Source organism: Cyrtonyx montezumae, unplaced genomic scaffold (assembly GCF_038088225.1).
Source record: "Cyrtonyx montezumae isolate F1298 unplaced genomic scaffold, pur_monq_1.0 scaffold_7, whole genome shotgun sequence".
Classification (NCBI taxonomy): Eukaryota; Metazoa; Chordata; class Aves; order Galliformes; family Odontophoridae; genus Cyrtonyx; species Cyrtonyx montezumae.
Genome location: NW_027072078.1, coordinates 2069046 through 2079666, shown reverse-complemented (window position 1 = coordinate 2079666; position 10621 = coordinate 2069046).

Genomic DNA, 10621 nt, shown 5'->3' with positions numbered 1-10621 from the left:
TTGTGACAAAACAAGAACAGGGATGTGTGAATGGAAACCATGAAGGACCTTGTTGTCATTTGAAGACCATAGCTGTGATAACTCTGAATGCCCTGGTTGTTGTTCTGTAGGTACTAGGGTATGTGCATCATTACAGACCCCTGTGGGCTTTGAATATGGTGGATTTAACCTAGGAAAATGGATGCTGGTATGAGATGGTAGTTCAGATCCCTCAAAATGTGGGATGTGAAAAGACAGACTTAACTAGTTTGTGTACTAGTTAAAAGTCAGGCATACATGCATATATTTCTGATTTTTCTAGGGGGAAAAAAAAGAATAAAAAAAAGCAATGTAAGGAATGCTAGCATCAATGGCTAGTTTTACTGCCTGCCTAGTTCTTATAATTTCAAGAAATGCTTGCAAGTTTATCTCTGGCTGCTGTCAGGAAACCTGTGTGCAGGTTCATATAACTGCAGTTATATTTTTTTGACTGAATTTGACAGTCCTTAGTACAGTGCAGTTTGTTAACAATTACTGCATGGGGCACTGGTTATTCAGCACTGATTGCGTGAAGCTCCTCTGACAGATGGAGGAGCTCTGCCACCAGGTATGCAGGAAAGGATATTGTCTGTGGAAAGCAAGCCTTATTTTTAGCATCAGAAATGTTGTATTTCTTAAATCTGTCTTTGAGATGGAGACTCCTGTGGTCTGGCAGAAGGTAACTGTACACCTGCCCAATTCCTCCAGGGCTGGCCAGGGAATGCTGACTCAGGGAGAGCAGATTAAGTGGTATGGAGCTGGGTGGCTGAAATCAGCTGTGCCTGTTTCCACAGGGTCAGCTTGCTGTACTCTGTGGGCTTGAAGTATCCCCTAACGCTGGGTACAGGCTTCCAGCCCTGAGCTCTGGTTTCATTTCATCTCAGACTGTTGGGCTCCTGATGTGAGCAGCTGTAACATGGGCTTCAAAGAAAGTGGGTGTGAGGGCATCTATTTTGGTCTCTGCTAATGTCACGTTACTGCTGGATTTTTAAACAACTCCTAAGGAAAGGGTAGGGCTGTACATACCTACATTTTCTTATTCCTCTAATCCTAGGCAAAGGGAGTAGACTCAGAGAATCACCAAGGCTGGAAAAGACCTCCAAGATCACCCAGCCCAACTGTCCAGCAATCACTATAATATTTTGCCACTAAGCAAAATGTTGTACAACATCTATATACATTTATATGCTTCTTGAACACCTTCAGGGTCAGTGACTCCACCACCTCCTTGGGCAGCCCATTCCATCACCTGACCACTCTTTCAGAGAGAAACTTTTTTCCTAACACCCAACCTGAATCTCCCCTGGTGCAACTCGGTCACTACTGAGTTTCTTTGCATGTATAGTTTTCCCACTAGATCTGGTTATCACTGCCCTACATGCATATAAGTCCCCTCATATTTAAGAAATGCAGATGGGGAGCAATTGCCAAACTACTTTGTGCTTTGGGAACACATCCCTGTCAAGGTACTTGTTAGACTGGCTCTGAAAGGACTTGGTTGTGCTTTCAGAGCTTTATATATGACCATCCTAAGCCTTGATATTTCAAGTGCTTCACTCTATCACAGAATTGTGGGGGTTGGAAGGGACATCAAGTCCAACTCTCATGCCATAGCAGCTCCCTAGCCCAGGTTGCACAGCTCAGCATCCAGGTGAGATGGAGTTAAAAGGACCAGATGTTGGCTCTGTGTGGACACAGAGCATTACTGCTCGAGCTGTAGCTGCTTCTGGTTGGGCAAAATTAAATCTTGCTGCAGTCTGAGTTTTCTACTAGATAAATAAAGAATTCTGTTCTCTTTGTCTCTCATCCGTCTGTTGCATTGCCTCTTTTCCCCACCTGGAGGGTGCGTTTGTCATTGCTGCTGCTACATCAGCACCAGCGTTTCTGCGTGGCTCAGGAGGAGGAGCTTTGGCAAAACCGTACGCTTCCTCTTTTCAGTACAAATAGATTGCTGGTCTCCCTCTCCTGCTTTGCTTACCGGGGGGAAGGCTGCTTTTCTGCTGACATAACGTCTGTGCTGCAGTGTTTGTCAGCTGTTCCCTCTGCTGCTGGTTCATGTATTCAAGCGCTTGTTTGGGTTTGAGGTGAATGCGAGTGATGCAGCAGCAGAGGTATGGCACTAGGAGCCAAAGTGAAAACAGCAGGCCATGGGGGGGGGGGGGGGGGGGGGCATTCAAGGCTACGTTGCGAGTGCACGTTTTGCCTGAAGGTGGCAGAGTATAAGGTTTTGCATTTAGTGTTCTGGGAAGTTAGCCCACGTCCCCAAATAATCTGACTCTCAGCGAAGTCAGGTGTTGGGCAAATCAGGAAAAATAAGATTTGGACTTCAATGAGTCAAACTGAATAAAGTTTGACTGCCAAGACAGTGACCTTCCCCAGCACACAGTGCTATCTTTGAGGGTAAACTAGGGCATTACAGTTTTTTGTTGTGTGTGTGGGGGGGAGTATGCAATGTTTGAAATGTATGCAAGACTTAGAATTTTTAAAGTGCTTAATTTGAATAACACGATTCAAAAGAGTCCAGTGGCCTTCTTATTTTACTAATTCATAAGGAAACAAAAATGGGAGTACCTGTTCCTGTTTAAATGCTTCTTCAGATTGTGCTGAGACAAATATGTATTGCCCAATTCTTCACGTTGGCAAGAGAAACTGAAGTATTCATTCTGTTCCTCTTTCCAAATGCAGTGCTTTATCTGTCTGTAAGGCAGGCACTGAACAGCAAGTGCTTGAGGTGATGTTTGTGTCCAGCTGTTACAGATGCATCTGCTTTGGCACAGCAAATGCAGAGGTCCTCCTGCTGTGCCTTTCTCCTGCAGGCAGCCTGTGAGCTGGTTTATCACATCATGCTTCAAGGGGACAAGAACACAAGTCATGTCAGACACAGGTTGTGCACACACAGTTGATTCTGGGTACAGTCCGTGGCTGCCCTTTGGGCAAGGCAGGGTCTGCATGTGACAAAGTCAAACAGTTCTGCATGAACCACGAGCAAAGCTGCTTTCAACTGACAGTGGCTGATGGCACTTGGGAGAGCATTTTAAAACAGTATTCCCTTAGGGATTTCAGCACTTGGAAGGCTTGAGGCTGTAGGTCCAAGGAAATGGGTGTCCATGGCCATGGGGGTGCTGCAGCTGGATGCTCCTGGTTAGTCTGCTCAGGGTAATTGAGGCCTATTTACCCTCAGAGCCCTTGCAGTCTGCAGTATGATGATGTTTGTGGTTGAGTACTTAGTCCTCTCGTTCTTCACAGTGTCTTCATTGATTTTTATTTTCTTTTCCCTCATGCTGATGCTACCTGGAAAGCTTGCTACTCCAAAAGCTTTATAAGAGCGGGAAATGTTTTCAGAGACAAATATTGATTAGTTAATGAAGTCCTGCTTTCTGACTTTCCACATTCAAGCAAGGTCCCCAGTATCACTTCAAAAAGTGAAGAGGAAATACGACAGGCAACCTTTTCTTGTTCCTCATGTAGGTCAGCAGTGGAATCTGTGATTGCTGTCATCTAAATGGCTGTTTCAGCTATAGGTGGTCTTCTGAGGGCTAAGCTGCTTAATTGAAGATGCTTTTGAGTGGTGGGGTTTGTGCGTGTGTGTGTTGTTTTGTTTTAATCCAGTCTGGCTAGGGCTGTCAGCTGAGGATTCTATTGCAGAGACAAATTCAGGCTTGTGCCTTGTGGAAGTGAGCTGTTTGTAACACAGGCACTCTGCTCCTTTTGCAACTCCAGTATCAGCTCTACCCTCACTCCTCCTTGTGGCCAATTAAAAACATTGTACTTTCTCAGTTTTCAATTGGAAGATTATTTCCCCCCCCAAATTAGGCTTCTCTCATTGGGCGTGTGTGTGAGTTCATGACTTGGGGCTGGGAAAGAAGAAAAAAAAATGAAATTGAGGAGTCTTGCAGTAATTGGGGACCTCTGGGATGTATGAAAAGGCAGTGGGAGTTCTGTGTAGTGACCAGGGGCCATCCAAGGGCCCAAGAACTAAAAACTGAGGTCACCATCTATGAAAAAAGGTAAGGAACAGGCTCTGGTGTGCACCTAGAGGAAAATGTAGGGGTTGGTGGGGAGCAGAAGGCACATGGAAGGTCCATGTGGCCTGAGAGAGGATCCAAGGGCAGAGGAAGAAGTAGGAGGGAGTAGTGGGGTAACCAGAGAGCAGAGCAGGCACCACAAATCAAATAAAGGGCTTCTCCTTCAGGGCCGTGAGTCACCGTGAGGAAAGTCAATTGAAATGCCTTAACTCTTCCCTTATGTCTTTTGGACCCTTCAGGCATTTGGGAAACGTGAATGCTTATTCCCAACACCTGTTTCTTAAAGCTGTGTTGACTAGGAGAACATCTTTAAAGGGAATTTAATACATTGATTAATAATAATTTGATAACTAACTACTAATAGATTAGTTAGAGGTGGTTTGGGGAAAACACATCACAGCTCTTGAACTGGGGACTGCCTGAACACTGGGACCTATACCTTGAAATCTAATGCTGGAGAGAGCTGCGAGGTGCTGGAGCCCAGAGCTTGCAGGTTGTGTGGGAGTAAAGGGGAGAGAAAGAGAGATTTCCATTCTGTTTCAACCCAGCTCCTTTTTGTTGTGCTGTTACTGGGGTTGCCCTGTGGAGAACGGAATTGGATGGATGAATCTGAATTTCCATATCTATAGCAGAATCAGGTCTGTGGAATAATGCAACTGGCTTTAAATCTCTGCTTTAATGGTGTGCACCTTTCTGGTACATGACCTTGTTTCAAGTTGTTTCACTGTGTTGTTTTTTTTCTCTCCATTAACAGCGCAGAATCCATTTAGAAAGTAAATTGATATCCCTTTGACCCTAAGATTTGGGGGGTTTAGGTAATAGGATCCTGTAATGGAAAGATTAGCTGAAGAAACTCAGCATTTCTGAGTGCTGTCAGTAGGTGTATGCACTTGAAACTGTGAAGAAGCTTATGGTTCTTATGGTTCTTCCCTTTGGAAACAGCCCGTGTTGCACTGAAACACCACTAAACGTGGGCTGATGTGCACTTTGATTCTGGACAGTCTCTTCAGAATGATCTATCTGCATCTCCCACAAGCAGACAGATGCCCCCTGCCAGTCTCTATCAGTGATAACTTTCCCCACCAATACTCCTACACAGGGGTGTAGGTAGGAAGGAGGTATGCTGGGATGAGAGCAGGCTTGCAAGGGCAAGAAGTGTCTGAGGCCCTATGGGAGCCATGCAATGCATTTCTACCTCAGTGGGCATCTTGCTGGTGCTTCAACTGTTCTTTATCACGAGGGTTATCAGACACTGAAATAGGCTTCTGAGGGAGTCAGTAGCACCTTTTAGTTTAGCATCATCAGCAATCTTGACTCCAATCCTGCATCTACTTTGATAAAACTGAGCAGACCTGGTCCTAGAATCGACCCCTGAGGAACACTGCTGGTGAGCAGCTACCAGCCATCACTACAACCCTTGGAGTGCTGGTATGGAGTCAGTTCATCAGCATAGCACAAATTTGTTTATCTTTATGGATGCTTTCTCCAGATGGGTGCCATGGAGGACAGTACCAAAGGCCTTGCTAAAACCCAGAATGATTATATCCACTCCCTTTCCTTCACTCACCAAGTGAGTGACCTTATTGTAGAAGTTATCATAGAAGATGATTGCATTACTAGGGTCTTTCCTTTCATGAACTTGTGCTGACTGTGCCAGATAACAGCTTTATTCTTTAAGCATCTTTCAGTATCCCCCAGGAGAGTTTTCTCCATAATTCTTCCAGGAACTGAGCTCAGGCTAACCTCTCTGTAGCTTCCTGGATCTCCTCTTCTGCCCTTTCTGTAGATGGGATAAGTGGGATTGAGTGTGCCCTCAGTAAATTTGCAGATGACACCAAATGCTGTTGGTGTGCTAGAGAGGAGGGTTACAATCCTGGTCAAGCTTATGGTTGGACTTCCTGAACTTCCTGAAGTTCAGCAGGGCCAAGTGCAAGGTCCTGGGGTGATTCCAAATATCAGTGTAGAGTGATGAGTGGATCAAGAGCAGTCATCAGTACTGGTGTATGAAACACTGGAGCACCTTTTCTTATGAAGGAAGGCTGAAACAGTTGGGGTTATTCAGCCTCGAGAAGAGGAGGCTCTGGGGAAATCTCACTGTGGTCTTCTGAATGTATAAAGAGGGCTAATTAAAACAAAAATCAACACAGAAAGACTTTTTGCTAGGGCCTGTAGTGGTGGGACAAGGGATGATGGTTGGGAAGTAGATTTCTATCGGAGATGATACAGAAGTTTTCATGATGAGGTTTGGCGAGACCCTGGAACAGGGTACCCAGACAAGATAGGAACATTCTAGCATTCAGAGTGCTCTAAATTGTGATGGCTGGGACAACCTGGACTAGTTGAAGATGTCCCCGTCTGTGGCTTAGATGTTGCACTGGATGGTCTTGCTGGGTTCCTTCCAACCCAAACCATTCTGTATTGCTGTGATTCAACCATCTTCAAATTAGAGGAGAGACTCCTTTTCACTGAGACCCTTCTCTGTGAGCATTTCTTCCTTTCATAAGCCTGTAGCGAACTGTTCCTCTCTGCTGTCTATAGGAAAACTAGGATAAAAGGCACCACTAAATGGTGGCAGAGAATGGAGCTTTGTGCTTTGCAGCTCGTGCATATTTCTGCTGGCAGCACTTTCTTCTTGCTATCTGAACAACATTCAGACAGGAGTTGAATTTGAAGTGTGTTTCTGACCAGCAGCACTTGTTCAGTCTGCTGGTTTAGTCCTGTGAAGCTTCAAGTGCCCTCCTAATGTTGTTCCTGTGTTAGGACATAGGCAAATGTTTCTGAGCTAAAGCCTCAAAGGTTCAGCTCTTCAATTTTGTCTTATCACCTGGACTGTTAATTGTGTGCACGAGGGGTTGTATCACAGAAAGCTGTCTGGAACTCGGGGTAAGGCAACTTATCCTTACACAGCTCTGACAACTGATGGAGGAAAGTCTTAGAACCATAGCATGGCCTGGATTGAACAGGACCTCAAAGATCATCGAGTTTCAACCCTCCTGCTATGGGCAAGGCCAAACTCCAGTGAAAACAGATGCCTGCCTCTCCCATCTGTCTTCTGCCAGGGTGTGTCTTGTCTTGTCCTGCATTCATGGTGAATCAGCCCCACGTGGGTATGCATGTTTGCTGTTGGCTTTCCTCCCCTGTGAAAGCGAAGCTTTCCTCCTTGTGACAGTGGGAACCTGCTTAGAGTTAGATGGATTAGAAAGGGGATTTCCAGGATTGACAGCTCAGGAGGGAGCCCAGGGGTTGGGTGATGCTTAGGGCTGGCTGCTGGGAAGGGAGTGGAGAGCATAGAAATGCATTTGACTAACAGAGGTCAGCACTGCTGCTGATTTAGAGATGGATTTCATTTTCTGACACCCAAGTGTTGATCTAGCTCCTTCGCCTTTTAACCCTGCTTTCTAAGTGGTGAAAAATGATTGCCCTCTAATTCTGGCTTGCTTCTGTTGCAATGCTAAATACTCTCTGAGAGATACTTCTCTATGCTGATAATGTGTGGTAATGGGATTGCTATTTTAAAAAATCGATGCAAATATCACACTAAAAAAAGAAGGGTTTATCAATTAGTCTGTCAAGGGCTGTTTTAATAGATCTGTCTGACATTTGAGACACTTTCCCCAAAAGTATGCTTTCAGTTTCAAATTACTTTTTAAATGCTGCTGGTTGCAGATTCCAGGCTAGCTAATACAAACTGTTAGTGGTGAAAACCTTTCTCAGCAGTTGCAGGGAAACTGGAAATCATAAATGCTTTAATTAGTTTTTCAATTGATCAGGAGTGCATTCTCTCACAAAGGAGGGAGTGGCAGCTCCAAACGCATGCCTTGTTTTTGTGGCTTCAGCTATCTGGTAGCCTGGAGAAGCTGGAAAGTCGAAGCTGATGTGAAAGTTTAGAATGAGTCTTTCTAATACTCTGTGCTGTGTTCGTTGGGGAACACGCACTTCAAGGAGATACCCAGTCGTGCTGATTTCCCAAAGCAGGTCCTGGTGAACCTGAACTCTCCCAGGCCAGATGGTGATCTGCAAACAGGAGAAACCAAATGGTTCTAGAAACCAAAACCCTGTGGAGCTCTGTGCTATCTCAGCAAACAGCTGCTGACCTTCCTCATCAGTGCCCTCCTCTCACAGTTTCCCCTCAACTTCTGGATTGAGAAGCCCCCTCGCCCTCAATTACATTCCTCATGGTTTTGTGGTCAGTCATGTGGCTCAGGTCCTTGAAACGAAGGTGCATCAGGCTGCCCTTCCACTTGGAGGGTGGTGAACTTCTGTTAAAGTCTATTCCAGTCAGAGAGGTGACTAATAACGGTAAGAAACATGAAGGCAATGAAGGGAACAGTATAGTCTTTGAGACTGTAGCTGACAGAAGTGACAGTGTTATTTTAATGATGGGTGTGAAGATAACATTTGCCTTTTGTTAGCCTTGCTCTTTACCAGAACATGATACCTCCTTCCGTACTGTGACTGTATGGTGAAACTGTTTTCTGTAGGGAATGCTTCCAGTTGAAACCAAGGTTGATGGAATACAGAAAGTACGGAGGAGACTTCTGGTATTGGGACTGAGGTTTTTTAAGCTTGTGGATGTGGCATCTTGGAGAAGTAATGAACGAATGCCTTGTGCTGCTGAACTGCTCTAGATATACCAGTTGTGATGCAAGCGTGCCCAGACTTGAAGAGATTACAAAACCTAACAGGTCTTTGAATTCCGTATTCAAGACCAGTATGTTCCAGAGAGTCATTTGTTGTCAGGATAGATAGTAGTGTAGTGTTTTTAAGCACGTAGGCTTGGTAGTGGCAAATAATGAATAATTAGCAGAAAGTAGTGGTCGATAAAATAAATGTATCTTTGCTAATTTATGATGACTTGGAAGCTCCTGTATATATTTGCCATGAGTGTCTTTTCCTTGGAGGACGCTGAAGAAAGGATATTTAGGGTTTGCTTGCTTTCAGCTATGGTTTTCAGTGGGTAATTGACTCAAACTGTGCCTTGATCAGCCTGACCTTCCCCAGGGAATTGCATTCCTTTAACTGTCTCCCTGTCTCCTTGCCTCTCCCTGTGCACTGTAGTTCTTGGCACTGCTGGTTGCTCTCTCTATTAATGTTGCATTTAATGATGCTTATTTAAGACTGTCCTTAGCTCAGAACTTTTCTGAACAGTCTCATCTAGGATGGGAGCTCTTGCCCAGTTTGACCTCAGCTAAATTTTCTTGAAAACAGTTTCTTCCCATCGCTGGGGAGAAGGAATTGATCCTTCTTTTCTCAAACTGATTTTTCAGTGGAGTTAGAGAATGAAAGACTCTGTATTGCAGTATTCTAAGGGGCTCCAGGAGTCAGATCCTCTGTGTGCCCACAGATGATTCAGTCAGATTTTCTCACCTTAAATCTGGAGAATGGCTGTTATTATTTTTTTCCATGGACTTAGCTTGAGGTCTTACATCCTTTTTGTCCTCTCTGCTTTCCCTGTCACCTGCATTTCCATGACTTTGGATTTCACTAAGTTTGGTTGAACCCAGCTTCTCTATTACAAGAGGTAAAGGTGTCCTTGCCCTGGTATGTGGTTTACTGGGCATTTGTTGTTGGTGGTTGGACTAGGTGACCTTAGGGGTCTTTTCCAACCTTAACGATCCTTTCACTCCTCTAGTAAATTTTATTCTAGGTTAATGAACATGTCATTAGCTGTATCTGACTAAAAACCAGCAGTAGGACAGGCAGCATTTTGTTGATGACAACTGGGATGTAGGTACTAGTTGGTGCAACAACAAAAAAATCACATCAGACTTGTGGAAACTTCACATTCTGTGCTTAGGCCTGGGAAAATGTGTGTGTTGCACCTTCTGCTCTTGGAACTGATGATTATTTTGATGCTTAAGTATGCCTGTGAACTGAGGTAGAATTAGTTCTCTGTGATGGAGCAACTGGTTCAATTTTTTTTTCCTCCTCTCGCTCTCCTCTCCCTTTCCTCTTTTCTATCAAATTAAGTGCCTAAAAGCCCAAGGTGCGCAATCACCAATCACTCTGAAAGTTCATAAGCTGAAAATGACATTATTTTTTGTGGATTTATTTCATTTTTAAGGCTTTTACAGAAAGAATCCAACAGTGTTCTGTTCATGCCTATTAATATTTCACACAAAAATGTGCTTTTAAAGCTTTCTGGGCTAACATGCATATCAGTGATTTCACCCATTTTTCTCCAAATGCGTCGTGCTCTCACACTATAAATAAATATAAATGTCTGCATTTAGGAATTGTTAAAAAGGATTTTTAATGCTTGTGGAACAGCAGAATAAGTGATAAGAGAGGGTAGATCTACAGCTTTCTATTTTGTCATAATTTCAAATTCTGGTAACAAGAAGTCCTCGTATCCTTACAAAGGAACACTTGGACACATCCAGGTGAGCTGTCCCCTTTCAGTGAGCCTAGCAGCAAGCCCAGAGTAGGAATAGGGGATTCCAATTACATTGGGCACTGTTAGCAATGCCTTTCTGAACAGTTCTAGTGTCTGTGATTGTCACAGTACTGCCGTTTTGCACTGGTGTATCATTTATGTCATTGCAAACTTGGTAGGTCAGTGTTGTGCCTCTTGGAAA